Here is a 16643-nt window from a genome sequence, read left to right as displayed (position 1 = left end):
CATAAACTGAAGGAGAAGAAATATACCCCCATGGAGAATGAGAACAACAAAAAGCAAAGTCCCAATGCCTGACATTTAGAATTAATTAGTTCAATACATTTCCACCCTTTAGATTCTCAGCAGGGATTATAAGTAAAACATTAGAACAACATGCTGGTTTATTGCTCAGTAAAACACGTGCTTGGCATATGCAAAGCGCTGGGTTCAATCCCCAGCTCCAAGAAAAAAAAAGGGCAATATGGTGTTGAACAAAGAATTACTTTATCTTTGGTGAGGCTAATACTATTTGCCTTCTCCTCTTTATTTATTTATTTATTTATTTATTTATTTATTTATTTATTTATTGCCAGTCCTGGGGCTTAGATTCAGGGCCTGAGCACTGTCCCTGGGTTCTCTTTGCTCAAGGCTAGCACTCTACCACTTGAGCCACAGCGACTTCCGGATTTTTCTATATTTGTGATACTGAGGAATTGAACCCAGGGCTTCATGTATGCAAGGCAAGCACTCTACAATTAGGGCATATTCCCAGACTCATCTTCTTTATTCTTTCCTTACCTGTAATACCTTCAGTGTTAAGTTGGCTAACCACTCTGGTTTATAAAATGTGCTCTAAGGAAATAACTACAAAAGCAATACTTGTAAAACTGTATGCTGTAAGTGAACTGAACAACTGGGGGGGGGGAGGGAAAGGGGGGAGGGAGGGGGGCACGAGGGACAAGGCAACAAACAGTACAAGAAATGTATCCAATGCCCAACGTATGACACTGTAACCTCTCTGTACGTCAGTTTGATAATAAAAATTTGAGAAAAAAAAATGTGCTCTAAGTTTTGCAGTGAAAGTCTCATGTCTTAAGAAATCTCTCATTTCTTAGCAAACTAAGATGGTCTGTTACCCTCTTTGCACACAGCCACTCTATTTCTAGATCTCCACTTAATTTACAGATCTATTTGCAAGTGAAAGTAAGAAGTCATTTTCCCTTTCAGTGATAACAAACAGATAAGATCAGTGGGCTTAGGACTCTAGGGTAATGACAATTTTTAAAAAGGAACTCTGGGCTGGGGAATGTGGCTTAGTGGTAGAGTGCTTGCCTAGCATGCATAAAGTGTTGGGTTCGATTCCTTAGCACCACATAAACAGAAAAAGCGGGAAGTGGCACTGTGGCTTAAGTGGCAGAGTGCTAGCCTTGAGCAAAAAGAAGCCAGGGACAGTGCTCAGGCCCCGAGTCCTAGCCCCAGGACTGGCCAAAAAGAAAAGAAACCCTAGAAACGAGCATGCATCTTACATCTTTTAACAGAAAAATTCTCAGTTAACTAATATAAAAAAATAGAGTGGGCTGATAAGTTATTAAAAACGGGACATCTGGAATTTGAATAAGCTTCCAGTATGTATCATGACATAAATAACCAACTTTTGCTTTGGGAACTGGGATAATTATCAATTGTAGGTGTTGTTTTAAGTGCGTTATGTGTGTCACACTGCATGTATCACATTAATTCAATCCTTAGAATAACTCAAGGGGGACATAGCTGTTTCCATTTCACAGTAAAGGAAAATGAGGCACAGACAAATAGAATACTTTGTTCAAGATCATACTGCTAGAAAAGTGGAAGGACATCTAGGCAGTAAGTTTCTCTAGTCTGGACTTTCAAACACATTAACATCTCCATACTGCTCATTAAGAGCATGAGAAGTAAAGTTGTAAAGTGTTCCTCTAGAGAGGAAGCCATGGTCTTAGTCTTTCCTTTCTATCATTTGAGACTAACAGTCTCTGGAGAGATGGAGAGACATGTGCTCAGTTGTTTTCCAGGGGAGAGATGCTAGGATGCTGGAAAACTAAACAAATGATTAAAGTTCAAAGAAATAGATTTGTAAACTGTCGAAAAAGAAAAGCTTGGGGATGACTTTCCTAACAATTGACAAGTCCTTCAGGACTATTGAATAGAAAATAGAGATGAGCTGTTCTCCACTGGAAGACAGAATAAAAAGCAAATCACTTTAAGCTCTAGCAGGACAGCTTTCAATGAGATGTGCTCACTCTTTCTCCCTCCTGAGAAGAAAGGATTTTATCTCACCATTCCCCTGAACAAAGTTTCCAAATGAGATGAATGTAATCTCAATTCCACCTGGACATCCCAGAGGCATAGCACGTTTTATTAGAAATGTGTGAGATATAAAACCTTTCTAATTCTAACACTCAATAATACGTTCCTTTAGCAACAGTGGGGTCTGGCATGCATCCATGGACTGGATAAACAAAGACAAATTCGAAACTCCCTTTTCCTCACTGTATTTTATGGGTAGAATGCATGAAAATATGATGAATTTAAGAATAAAACATAAATCTGTCCCTTTGCTCCGATAGGTCTTAGAAGCCAAGGGCAAACCAACGCTTGGAAGGCCCTAGGTGGAATCCTGCTAATGGAGCATTCTAATTCAGGAAGCACAACTGAGAATTAGAAGGGCCACAGTCACCAAAGGAAGGACTGGGAGGCTGGATATGAATGACATGGATGCCTGAGTTTCCTAGGGAAAAATGTTTATTTGAACAAATGCAGTACTCCCCTGGCCTGGACACCAGACTACACTCTTGGATGAATAAACTCAAAGAAAGCTATGACCTTGAGTTCAAGAAGGCACAAAGCTCAGCACTTACTAGCTGCTCTGTGACCTTTTACCCAGCTACCAGAATAGAATTCAATTCTTGACTTTACTATTACAGAGGTCTAAGTATCAAAGTTCCTTGGACTTAAAGATCCATTGGGCATTAAAAATACTATTATAAGTTTTTCATTTTCCTATTTACAACATCTACTGTTCCATAACAATTTATGGAAATACATAAAAACAAGAACCTACTTTCTTTAGCCTTAAAATCATCAGAACTAGCCTCCTTCCCATTTGTTCTTATACAACAAATATTTTAATATAACCATATTGTCTCTTCAAGATTGCCAAGAAAATAATACAGTATAGACATTCTCTGCAAGCACTGTAGAATTATAAAGAATCATTATCTTGAAAGCTTAAAGACCCAATGGAGATGAGTTTCCTTTACAATGGAATAGAAGTCGGGGCATTTGTGTTGAAGTGATGCCATTTGCCGTCCGAGTTGGCTTATTTATGACTAATATCAGGGTGTAAGTGCTCCATCTATGGCTTTTATTTCTATCGCTCTGGACTTCCTCTGGCTGTTATCTATCAGCAGAGCAGGGAAGGTTTAGGCACAACAAGAGCTGTTAAGACCAGAGGCCATACATGGGATAACACTTACCTTACAAAGATCCAGAATGAAACAACAGAGCAAAGTAAACTCTCTCCAAATACTGTTAAACCTACTTGTTAGTGACTTCAGCTTTTGGGTGCTTTAAATTCGTTCATGAATTTTGAAGGATTTATCAATTCTTTTCATTTTAGTTTCTTTGCTTAATTCATGATAGATAAGAACCTTGCCTGTTTCAATAGTGAAGTTAGTATGCTTTACCAGATTTGAGTCCCATACAGTACTACCTTATTATTTTCAAGAAACTATGAAGGTATAGTCATTGCTCTATGATGGATAGTCTTATCAGTAATCTATCATTTAAAATATCAAATTTATATTCCATTCTACATATTTAAAAACTTTCTGCTCACATGCCAACCATTGTATAGTCCAATTGAGGTAACAATAATATAAGCCCCCCTCCCCCGAAACATTACAATGTTTTAAATTGCTGCATAGTGAGGACAGTAAGCTATTATGGATAAAACACATGCCAATGTCAGAAATACAGTAGGAAAAAGTATGCATCTCAGATTCTGTAAAATGCTAATATGTACTTTTCCCATGAAGACCTGAATTAAAACAGGAGCTCAGGTTATTCCCTTAAGCAAGCAAGCAAGCAAACAAACAAACAAAAACCAAGTATATGAAGATATATGACTCATGAGTTAAGAAAGACTCAAAGGAGTGCATGTGTAATCTACATTGCACAAAATGTTCATGATAATAATCTCATTTTCATTCCTTCCAATTTAGGAGCATAACTATTAATTCAGCCAGTCTCAGAGAATGCTATACTATTAAGTGTTACTATCTTCATCTTTAAAATCAGGCTAGCACATCATCTACTTACTCCTGTTGTAGGACAAATATGATTTTGGATTGGGCCACAGTACTTTTGAAACTTTTACACATTTCTTTATAAATAGAACACATTATTAATCTCAGCTTGAGGAAAAGCTGTTTCACTTCTCGAATACAATTCAACTCATCCTCTAAGCTCAGGTTGTGATAAGTAATTATTTTTTGGGGGGGAGAAGGGGTGAGTGGTGATGGAAGTCAGGGCCTGGTGCATACCAAGCACCTGCTCTTCCACTGACTGACAAATACATTTTTAATAGGGAGTAAAAAAGCCTTACTCTGCTATATCTACTAGGACTATAGAACACATTTGTTGAACAAGTCTCCCTTTTATGTGGCCTTTGTATGTATTTACATTCTTTCTTTCTTTTGGGGGGGGGTTTGTGTCTTGTAAAAATTTCTTTTTTGGAGAATGAATTTCCCATCAACTAATTAGAGGGAGTGTAATTTCTTCTTACACATTTAAACAGAGTGGCTGTCAACAAATAATATACGTGTGAAAAGATGATTTATTTTTGAATCACAGCAAAGGATCCTTTGGGATTTACTGTTCATCTCCACAAGATTAATGGAATCAGAAGCTGTGAGACGGTCACCATGGTTACTCGGCAAATTGCAGTTTGCTCAGACCTTACCAGTACCAGATGATAGCTACTAAAATACCCATCATTTACCTGACACTTAGCTAAAACAAAAGTACCCCCAAACACCCTTAATATTATATGGTAATCCCAAAATAAATAGAGGGAAAGAATAATTACCACCATTTCATATCTGATCAGGTTCAAAAGTAGAGCTTCAAAAAAGATGGGGTGGGAACCCAGGGAAGGAAAAAAGTTTTGATATTTTATAAAATTGTATACATAAAAACCCGAATTCTAACTGGAATAAAATATTTGAAGTCTAGTGAACTGCTAATCAATCAAACTCATATATCTATTCCTTCTCTTCTAGTGTAGGTATGTAAGTAACTTCCTATGAGTCTATCCTTCTCTCATGGTGAATAATAGGCTCCTGCTTGTCACAATGTTCTAAAATAAGGTCTACAAAATGGACCCCAATGATCCAGAAAGAGCAAATGTCTCCTATACTCTGATTTGGCTATATGTGTGGAACAAAAAAAAATGAAGTATGGAACATCATAGGATTTGCTCTTTTGCATTCATAGAAACACAGATCTTAATGGTAGCCCCTTCCTTCTGGGAGCTAATATTTAAAAACTGCCTTAATTTCCCTTATTCTCTTTAAAACTGACATTTCAGTATGGCAGCAAGCCAAAAGCCTTCCCATGACCTTGGCATATACCTTTCTTAGGTTTATCTCTTTCTCCTTCCAACTCTACTACAAGCTGATGATTTTCTTTAATGTTCCTACACATTCTTCAATTTCCCCCACTATGGGTGGTTTTGGTTTGATGAGGGTTAAAGTTAATAAAAACGTGAAAACCTATCTTAAGGAAAAAACAAAACAAAACATGGATTACAAATACAAAATTAGGTACAGGATACTTTATAGCAGCTGCTGCTGGTGTTCTGTCCCTGTCTCCCAGGTCCGATCACTTTTGTGCTTGCTGGCTGACTTCCAACTGCTTCACATCTTTCTTCAAAGAAATATAAGGGTTCTCTACCACTCAGAGAAAGCCCAGATGTAATGAGGAAATAGCACAGCCAGGAGCAGGCTTCACCCATTAAAGGCCAGGTGGCAAGGGAAGAGTAACTTTATGGTCAAGTAATGAATTTAACTGGACACTGCCATTCTTTTCCCAGGTACGGGATTCTTCTGATAAAATGGATTTGAAAGAACCAGAGCGATCTGTTGTTTGTCTAGAGGACATCGGCCTTTGTAATTTCTCTATTAAATGTTTTTAAACCATATTTTTATTGATTGTCAAAAGAATGATTATATAATTTCCTTCTTCTGCCTCTCCTTTTCCCCGCCCCACATGTAGATACACCAAAATCTAACCTTTAAAATGACAGCGTTTTCAAATTAACAGGGCAAAGAGATTTTGTCCTTGCTGAGAACTCTGGCCTCAGAAAAGGAGACAATATGAAAAGGCCAAGCCCAACAGTTGCCATTTGCCCTTGGTTGCAGAGTGCAATTGATATTTAACTCTTGTGCTCTCCCATCTAATAACCCAACCTGTAATGGGTCCAGCTGAAGGCCATGCACAGAAATCATAGCACTTTTCCTACAACACTTTATCACATTGATAGAAGTGGTCATCGAATCTCAGGTGCAGTCCCAGTCCTCAAAGTACTAGAAAGATCATATTTATACTGTATTGTTTGGATACACACCAGGTATTTGAAAGGACTGTTTTTATGGGGGGGGGGAACTGAAGAAATCCACTTTCAAAATAAGTAAGCAAGCAAATTACAAGTGAGGTGAGAAATGTATCAAGTAAAATGGAATGTGTATTTTTGTATGTATTATCATCTATTCTTTTATTGTTATTTTATATTTAAAAAACATAATTGTAAAGGTGATGTACAGAGGGGTTAAAGTTACATATGTAAGGTAATGAGTATAAAGGGTGAACCAATGAACAGTGATACCTACCAGACACTATGTTGGAAATGAACTTTGCAACTTGGGGGAGGGAAGGAAGTGGGAGAAAATGAGGGAGAGGGTAACACTGTTCAAAAAGAAATGTATTCATTACCTTACTTATGTAATTGTAGCATCTATTCCTGATGTATAAACATGCCTTTTTATCACCTCAGAAGAAAATGTCCAGTATCACCATGTTTCTTGAATGGATCATGTTTTCTAGTAATGATCAGATTTCAGACTAAAACAAAGCAAAATCCTCCTCCCAAACCCCAGTCATTACTAAGGAAAGAGAGTAGGGGTGGGGCAGGGAGAAAGGAGAAGGGAAGAGGGGGGGGGGGAGAGGGAAATACAATAGAACTGCTCAGCTTCCTTCCTAGTATTTTCTGTGTGTCAATCATTTGTCTATTTGCTCTTGAATTTGTTTCTTGCCCTCTTGTGCTACACTGTGTATGTGAATAGCAAGGGCTTGCCCTGCTGAACTGCATTGCCCGCTGCTTCCAATAGGAGGCACTAGCAAGGGGAGGTTCCTGATGGCTTTCCTAGAAGGGCCAGCAGCTCTTGCATTCCATTTTTTTCCTGGTTGAATATATTATCACATTGTTTTTTTTCTTTATTGTCAAAGTGAAGTACAGAGGGGTTACAGTTTCATATGTAAGGCAGTGAGTACATTTCTTATTCAACTTGTTACCTCCTCCTTCATTCCCTGCCTCCTCCCTCCTCCCTTCCCTCCCCCCACCCATGAGTTGTACAGTTGTTTACACAACATGGTTTTTAAGTATTGCTTTTGGAATGGTTTGTCTTTTTATCCTTTGTCTCTTGATTTTGGTATGCAGCTCTAGCTTGTGGACTCTGTATCACAAAATGTTGACTATTTTGTCTCTCAAACTATGATGGGGGCTTCAACAGTCACAGGCCCTTTAAAATGGAAGAATAATAAATAATACAGTAGGTTTAAATTAGAAGTTCTCTCCTCGTAATCTGTAATTATTACTATTTAATTATCCTACTATTTAGTGAAACAAGGTCTACATTAGACAGCTCAGGCTGTTCTAACAAAATATTATAGAATGATGAGCTTAAACAGCAACAACTGATGATTCTCAATTTGGAGTCTTTGAAGTTTAAAATCAAAGTATCTGCACGTTCAGCTCAGGGGATGGTTCATAGTTTGCGCAGATAGGGCCTTCATGGCTCCTTACATGGTGAAGAGCTCTCTACTGTCTCGCTTTCCTCTTTCATTTCTTCTAATTAGGGCAAACAACTCACAATGGTAGGGATGTCTATTTACATAATCTCATCTAAGCCCTTTGAAAGGCACAAAATCCACAAATCATCACACTGGGGAATAGGAATTCACTATATAGATTTTGGGTGGCCATTTCCATTCATTTTCAAGTTTTAAGGTCAATTAGGGGCAAATATGAAGTTGGGAATTTTTAAATAGAACTTGCACTTCTCACATTGTTATTTTCTGCCAATTGCTAACTTTAAAATACACTCTAATCAGGGTCATATATTTCCATTTTTCAGTTTGTGTTTATACCAGTATTTTATTTTCCTGGATAATAAAGAGATTTCTAAACTAGAAACCCTTTTCTCTGTCATCAAATGTCTGCTTCTTAGGAGTCTTCAGGCACAAGTTCTTCAGTGCTATTTTGAAGGCAAAAGAAGCTTTCCAGAAACAACCATGGTTCTCCAGGGATGTCCTTCTATTGTTATCTGAGATGAAACAAGTTTTGGCTACGAGCAAATATGTCAACTTAAAATAAGGTATTGATCTCATTTACTATTCCTCTCTATTCATGCACAGCTAATCTAAACATCTGTGTTCCCTGGGTATGTCAGATAGTTGGATTTTGCTGGGTTTTTGATGTCATTCCTTACAGTAGGATTTCTGTGGCTGGAGAAGCTAGTAACATTATTATCTCATATTAAAGATAATGCATAAAGAAAAGGAAAGAGCCATGATGACCAAATTTGGCACATGGAATTAGGGTTATTGAGATATTTGCTGTGCAAATAGAAAATTTCTGAATCTCATTGGTGAAGTCCAGGGAGCAGGGGAGATGATTATGTTGGTAATACTTGGGGAAACCATGTCATTCTCTGTGGTTATGGCTAGACATGTTTTAAGAATCATCACAGTTCAAATAGAAGCATCATTTTGGAAACAAACAGACTACCTTCCATGTAATAAAGTAATGAACAAAAAGCTTTTTAAGATGGTTAGGTTTAAGTCTGGATCAAATACAAACTGAATTTAAGTACCTCTCTTTGAGCTACTTCTACCCATCTCATTATAAATTACTTAATTGCATTATTAGTCAAAGAAACTAGAAATTGGAAAGAAGTCTTGGGCCACTTTATCTGTCTACCAGTCAGCATAAGATATGCCCTATGAGCTGGGTGCACGTGGCTCAGGCCTGTAATCCCATCTATCAGAATGCTGAGATCGGAGGATTGTGGTTTGAAGCCAGCCTGGGCTAAAAAGTCCCTATGAGACTCTTATCTCCAATTAACCACCAGAAAACCAGAAGTGATGCTAAAAATGGTAAAGTGCTAACCTTGAGGAAAAGAACTCAGGGACAGTGCCCAGGCCCTGAGTTCAAGCCCCATGATCAACAGGGGAAAAAAAAGATATGCCCTATGAGTTTACTTACCAGATTAATCGAAAATAATAAAGTGTGTGTGTGTGTGTGTGTGTTTGTGTGTGTGTGTAGAGAATACTTCAGTAAGTGTGTGGAAATGTTTCTTTATTTTCTGAGATATCTATCTAAATTTTTCTGACTTTAATTTCATCTTCAAGTATTTGGTTTTCTCCTTGGAAAAGAGAGAGAATATTTTTTTTGTGAAACACTCCTCTATACATTGCTGTTAGATACTGTATCATGGTTCACTGGTTTTGCCCAAAGCCAGCAAAAATAATTTTAAATATCTTAGCAGACTCTAAAGTTACAGAATTTTGAGTAAATTAATTTTCCTTAACAGAGTAGATACTTTTCTATAGTCACTGTTGTTTATTTCTTTATATAGATAATATTATTTTTCTGTCTTTTATCATTTGTTTTATCGAAGAATACCTGTGTGCTATGGATTGAATCTTATATTCCCACAGAGTCATGAAATCCTAATTCTCATTGTAATGTTATGTGGGAATGAGGTCTTCAGAAGATCATCAGATTTTTATCAAACATGTGAACTGAGGTCTACTAAGAAAAGACATGGAGATTTCTGGTCTCCTCCTTCCCACCATGCGCAGATACATGAAGAAGTTTGTCTGCAAGCCAGGAAGAGAGGTCTTAGGAGAAATGGAAACTGGAGGCAGTTTGATCTTGAACATCCCCGACTACAAATGGAAAGAAATAATGTTTTTTAAGCCACTCAGAATATGGTGTTTTGTTCCATCAACCTAAGTTTTCAGACATACTACAACCTACCTGTAACTAGCATGGAGCCTTCAGTATTGTCATCACTGGCAACATACATCCATTTTGCTAAAATTGACTTTTACACTTCATAAATTGTCATGGGAGAGAATCTTCTTATATCACCTCCCTGTGTGGAGATACCTTGCCAATGGTCAGAAAGATCCTTCCACAATCTTCTCTTTGAAAAACATAAGCAAAAGGCTTCTACCAATGATTCCAAAACAGTGGCTCTTCCTAGGGCCTACTTTTTCTCTTCTGAGTGATATCTGGCATGGTGTAGAGGCAGCTTTGATTGTCACACCTGTGGCGTTGAAGGGCAAATGCTAGAAAGTATCTTTCAACACACAGGAGATCTATCCCTAACTATCTGGCCCAAAACATCAACGGAGCCATGATTGAGAAATGTAAGTTCAAACAAGGAATCTCTCTGTCTCTCTCTTCCTGTCTGCTTGTCCATCTGTCTTTCTGTCTGTCTGTCTGTTTATCTCTCCTCTTCCTCCTTTGTGACAGTGTCTGACTTTATTGCCAAAGCTAGCCTTGAATTCCTGGGCTCAAGGGATCTTAATGCTTCAATCTCCCAAGTAACAGAGACTATGACCATGAGCTAATGTGCCCAACTGACTTTTTTTTTTTTCAAATGATCATGTAGCCAATGATATGTGCCCTATAACTATAGGGTAGGTTTTGAGAGGTTCAAGTAAAATCAAGACCGATACTTAGGTTGCTTTAAGGAAACACAAAACAGTAAGCTACACCTAGCTTATAGATATGGTTCCATAGGCAAAGTGATAGAGATTTGATCTTGGAGTGGGAATGGTATTTTTTAAAATATCAAACAACAATAATAAAATGTTCATCCTGGTTTTTGGAGCTACACAGGTCTGCAAATGGGTAGAACAGTTTTGAATGTTTTAATTTTCTTTTCGTGGCTTCCTAGATTTTAAAAAATAGCATTTAATCATTATATCTGATATAAAGAGATGTTCACTCAAATTTTTTTTACCCTAAAACTGAGTCTTCGGCTGCTTGGATCTTTTCTTCCTCTGAATAGTCTCAATAGCTAATATGTGCTGAGCACTTCATTGTGCTACAAGCTTTTCTACAAAATTTTCATGTTTGGTCTCATTGAAAAGCTCAACATAGTAATATACTGAGATTAATGGTGCCTTCATTTCACTATTGAGTGAAATGAAGTTCAGAATTTAAGCATTTTGCTCCAAATCACATAGACAATAAGCTGAGATGTGGAGTACAAATCCAAGGAGTTTAATTTCAGAGTTGGTTGCCACTCATCACAGATGCAAATATTTGTTCTGGAGGATTAAATACTCCCTTTCTCATTCTTTCCATTACAACATTTGTTGGATATGAAGACCTATGTTGATGATATCTAAAAAAGTAAGGGGAAATTAAGATAGCTAGACAATTTATTTTTACAGGAATCCAAATGTTTATGTGTTTGAAATTAAACTGAAAAAATGTCTCTGGCCATACACGAACTCTTATGTAGACTCTCCGGCGGCCAGCCTCCTCATGCCTTCCTCCCTTCCACAGTCCTTCCCACGAGCCAGTTTTTGGGTGGTGAGCTTTCGACTGAGTTGCATCTTCCTTCCTCCACCTTTGTTTTTCAATCCTCACCAGGCTGACACTCTTGTGGCCTTCCTAGTGGTATATAATCTTACTCCTCTCTTCTATATGTTATTTATGGTTTCCAAACAAGTTTTGCTAATTAACTGGAATGTTTTCCTACATCTTCTGCCTGGAATGTTATTCTTTTCTCACTTGCATGCTCAGATTCTCTCCATCTTTCTACTCCTTAGCTCAGGTTCTGTCTTGCTCAAGTGATATTTGACATCTTGCTTCTTATAGTACCTTCTCTCTGTAATGATCATTTGACTTTTAATTTTAAATGAAAAAATAAAGATGTAGTAAGCTTAATTAAGAATTTAAATTTAATTACTACTATTATTCTCAGTTGTGGGACTTGAACTCAGGGCCTGGGCGCTGTCCTTAGTTTTTATTGCTCAAGGCTAGTGCTCTACCACTTTAAGCCACAGCTCCACTACTGGTTATCTGGTGGTTAATTGGAGATAAAATTCTCATAGATTTTTTTTTGCCTGGGCTAGCTTTGAACCATGATTATGGAGTTTGATTTTTTTTTTGGCCAGTCCTGGGCCTTGGACTCATGGCCTGAGCACTGTCCCTGGCTTCTTCCCGCTCAAGGCTAGCACTCTGCCACTTGAGCCACAGCGCCGCTTCTGGCCGTTTTCTGTATATGTGGTGCTGGGGAATCGAACCTAGGGCCTCGTGTATCCGAGGCAGGCACTCTTGCCACTAGGCTATATCCCCAGCCCCGGAGTTTGATTTTTTTAAATGGGGAGAATATCTCAAATTTCTTTGTATCCTGCAAAGTATCTAATAGTTCTCCAATATATATTAGTAAATGACTGAATGAATGAGTATAATTTGGTGGAGATAGGTCATTCTAGTTCTGAAACTCTAGATATCTATATCACTTAAAACTCAGATAAAGGGCTGGGGATATGGCCTAGTGGCAAGAGTGCCTGCCTCATATACATGAGGCCCTGGGTTCAATTCCCCAGCACCACATATACAGAAAATGGCCAGAGGTGGCGCTGTGGCTCAAGTGGCAGAGTGCTAGCCTTGAGCAAAAAGAAGCCAGGGACAGTGCTCAGGCCCTGAGTCCAAGCCCCAGGACTGGCAAAAAAAAAACAAAAAAAAAACAACAAAAAACTCAGATAAAAACAACTTTGCTTCTTTTCAGTTTGACTTTTTGTTTTACTATTGTAGCTTCTAGTATATAAAATATGAGATATTTAGTATAAATCAATGAATATTGTAGTATAAAAGAAAAGTAGGGTAATTGTCAAATAAGATATTGTTATTATTAGGGATTTATTAGCACCGAAAGTGGTAACAGTTACTTTTTGCTTATTTTATTTTTGGTAGAGGTGCTATAGCATATATCATGAATATCTGGGTCAGTAATTGTTCAAGAAGGAAAATTTAAATGAATTACAGGCATTGCTCTGAAGAAAGATTACTAGCATTTATTGGTATGCCCAAAAACAAAGGAACATACACACACACACACACACACACACACACACACACACACACATCTACACACAGAGAGACATTGCAGTGATATCTTTTCCCCTGCAGTATTCAAGCCAAACCAGTGTTTCCTTAACATTCTTTCCTAAACTTAGCTACTATTTCAAATAAGGTACAAAAGATGTGTTAGCAATGGTGCTAAATAAGAAAAAAATTGGGGGGGGGTACAAAAAAGCAACTATGAACATGTGATATGATTTCATCATTGGTTGCTTGCTTATACCACCTCCCTGGTTGGGAATTTTCCTGTGAAATTGGAAATCCAAATGAAATACTAGTAATTCCTAGAGTATGCAAGTTCAGAAGCCCAAAGGGAGGAGACAGGAATGCAAATCACACAGGAGAGAAGCATTCTGTTCTAAAATCTGATTAAAGTCCACAGGGTTCCCGGCACAAGAAGCAGAGAAAAACAAAAAAAAAAATGAGTAGACAATTTTTTTTTTTGCTATCCATTCTAGAAATGCAAAGTAAAAAGGCTGGTTACCTTTCCCAGTCCCCTCTAGGCTAGACCCACCCTGCGAGTCCACAGAAGCCAGAGGACACAGATGGAGAAGGGACAGACCTGGTGCCAGGCCCAGCAGCTCAGGTAAAGTGCTTGTACACACTATCTCTCTCCCTCTCTCCCTCCCCCCCCTTTTTATTTTAAACAAAGTTTGTTTTTTTTTGCCAGTCCTGGGGCTTGAACTCAGAGCCTGAGCACGGTCCCTGGCTTCTTTTTGCTCAAGGCTAGCACTCTGCCACTTGAGCCACAGCGCCACTTCTGGCCATTTTCTATATATGTGGTGCTGGGGAATTGAACCCTGGGCTTCATGTATATGAGGCAAGCACTCTTGCCACTAGGCCATATTCCCAGCCCTTAAACAAAGTTTTAACATTAGAACTTTTCTCTTGGGGAAATGTACTTCAGGGCTTGACTTTTGTACAGATTTTAAGAGTAAAATACAGATTTGTCTTGTGTCTGTTCATAGAAATGTAAATTAAAGCTGCTAGTACTCTTTATTTTAATTCTACAAACTATGTTTTCAACTAGATCTCTGTCATTTAAATTATTGGCCTAATGATTAAGCATTATAAAAACCACTAGGTCTCTGTTACACAATACAGTATGAGTTCATTGGTCATCACAATCATTTGTTTCAAGTGCACCTTACTAACAGAAGTATCAGTTAATCCAGTGTAAAATTTTATAGTACTAAATGTCAGGCCTAACTGTGAATTTTGTTCTGTATCTTTTTTTTTTTTTTTTTTGGCCAGTCCTGGGGCTTGGACTCAGGGCCTGAGCACTGTCCCTGGTTTCTTTTTTTCTCAAGGCTAGCACTCTTCCACTTGAGCCACAGCGCCACTTCTGGCCATTTTCTATAGATACAGTGCTGGGGAATTGAACCAGGGCTTCATGTTTATGAGGCAAGCACTCTTGCCACTAGGCCATATTCCCAGCCCTTGTTCTGTATCTTAAGTAAAATTACAACATTGTTCTCAAGCTGTCAACAACATATATGTACTTTTGTGAACTATGAATTTTCTAATTAAATTTTAGATGCTAAACATGATTTTTACATGAATGATACTTTGTTTAAACTATCAAATGTCAGTATTTTACTACAATTTTATTACAAAATGGACATTATCACTAAATGAAGTTTGATTTTAAAAATCAAATTAGCTTTAGTTGTATATTATTTTTTACAAATAAAGATAGACTTGTGTAAAAAAAAAAAAAAAGGCTGGCTATCCCAAGTCATATAGTGAGAATTTCTGCTCACAAATGCTGGATAACCTGAGTTGGAGAAGGAACAATTCACTTTAGATCCTATGGTTCACTGGAATTTAATATCCTTTAAGAAGCCCAGACTGAATTGTTTCAATTCTCATTGTTTGAGGTGTATTGTCTTGAGTCTTTAGCTATCTTCTATGTAATATTCATGTTTTTCAGCCTGATAACATGGTAAATCACCCCATCTAAGACTATACAAAAAATTATACTAACAGTCTTGGATAATCAGGTTGATCATAAACATTTGACATATGTGGTCATAATCATTGCTATTTTTATAGATATAGACTTGGTTTTGTTAGAAAATTTATTTCTGATAGAATAGGTGGGGTCTTTTGTACACCTCAGTGGAAGGACAGTTGACTATAGACTACTAAAATCTACTCTCTACTTCTGTCAGTCTTTAAAATGAAAATAGAGCTGAAGTATGGCTCAAATGATAGACACCTGCCTACATAATGCAAAGCCCTCAGTTCAAATCCCAGTACTGTTAAAAATAAAAAAAGAGGTATTTGCAATCTCAGTAGAGAAAAGGCAAAACCTAAGGTCACAGTTTAAGGTAGCAAGTTTGTTTTACTTCATTAACAACTTTTCTCAGAAGTGGAACTTGCCTGCCCATTGCTCTAGAATCAGAATCCTGGTTGAAAATGATATGAATAAGACTCAATATGAAGAACTGCAAGTCAGACAAACTGCTGTTTGTCAAGTTCAATCAATCTCCTCTTCTTCCCTCTCGTCCTTCTCCCATGACCCCAGCTAAAAACAGCAAATCGAGGCTCCACATAGTTAGATTTATCTATATGCCTAATCTCTAGCCAATGAAGTTATCATAGAATGAAAAGTACTTTTGTCTTGTTCACCTAAAAAGAAAATGCTTTGTTCTTAATTGCCTCATATGCCCCATTTTTATAAACATGGCCAAGGCCAAGAAGCCCTTTCCACGGTGTAGGTGAGATTAGCACCCTTGCGAAGACTGCTGCAGCAAATTGGAAGGAAGCTGTATCCTGGAGTGACTTTCCTACCTTTGTCTAGTCATGCTATTGAAAAAAGCAGGGAATAGTCTTTTGCATCATTTAGTCTTACGTTTTAGAAGCTTCTTGTAGCAATTCATCCTTCATACCACCCAATGTAGGACTATGTGATTTCTGTATTCTTCTAGAATAATCCTTTTGTGAAATTCCTAGCCCATCACAGAAGATGAGCAAATACTTTGCAGGCTACATAATTTCAGCAGCAGATGGTATGAATTTGTTAATTATTTAGTTGTAGGAGTAGTTGCAATTTCTAACATGCACCAGGTTACTCAGAATCATTCCTATGTCAACGTGAGCTAATATTTCTTCCTGCCAACTCTTCACGTGAGGTTTCCACATGAGTTTCTGGTCCTTTGGGAATGTGAACACACCACCACTGCGCTAAATGCATTTTTTTCTGGTCCTTTGGGAATGTGAACACACCACCACTGCGCTAAATGCATTTTCTCATAAGTACAAGTAATAAAGAAACCTGGCAGAGGGTATATTTGTCATCCTTTAGAGCCCTCAACTACTGTATCCTGGCCTATTAGTAAGGAATATAGGCTCAATTGCAAATAATAAAACCACACAAAAACCTTTCTATTTC

General features: G+C 37.7%; 1 protein-coding gene across 2 annotated transcripts in view; it reads right to left on the bottom strand.

The window, feature by feature from the left end:
- The window catches only part of Rab3c (RAB3C, member RAS oncogene family), a 195998-nt gene that overhangs the window by 16100 nt on the left and 163255 nt on the right, over positions 1-16643 (bottom strand). The gene's annotated exons all lie outside the window — the stretch shown is intronic.

This window comes from Perognathus longimembris, chromosome 19 (assembly GCF_023159225.1).
Source record: "Perognathus longimembris pacificus isolate PPM17 chromosome 19, ASM2315922v1, whole genome shotgun sequence".
NCBI classification, from domain to species: Eukaryota; Metazoa; Chordata; class Mammalia; order Rodentia; family Heteromyidae; genus Perognathus; species Perognathus longimembris.
This window is presented reverse-complemented; position numbering and strand designations above follow the sequence as displayed.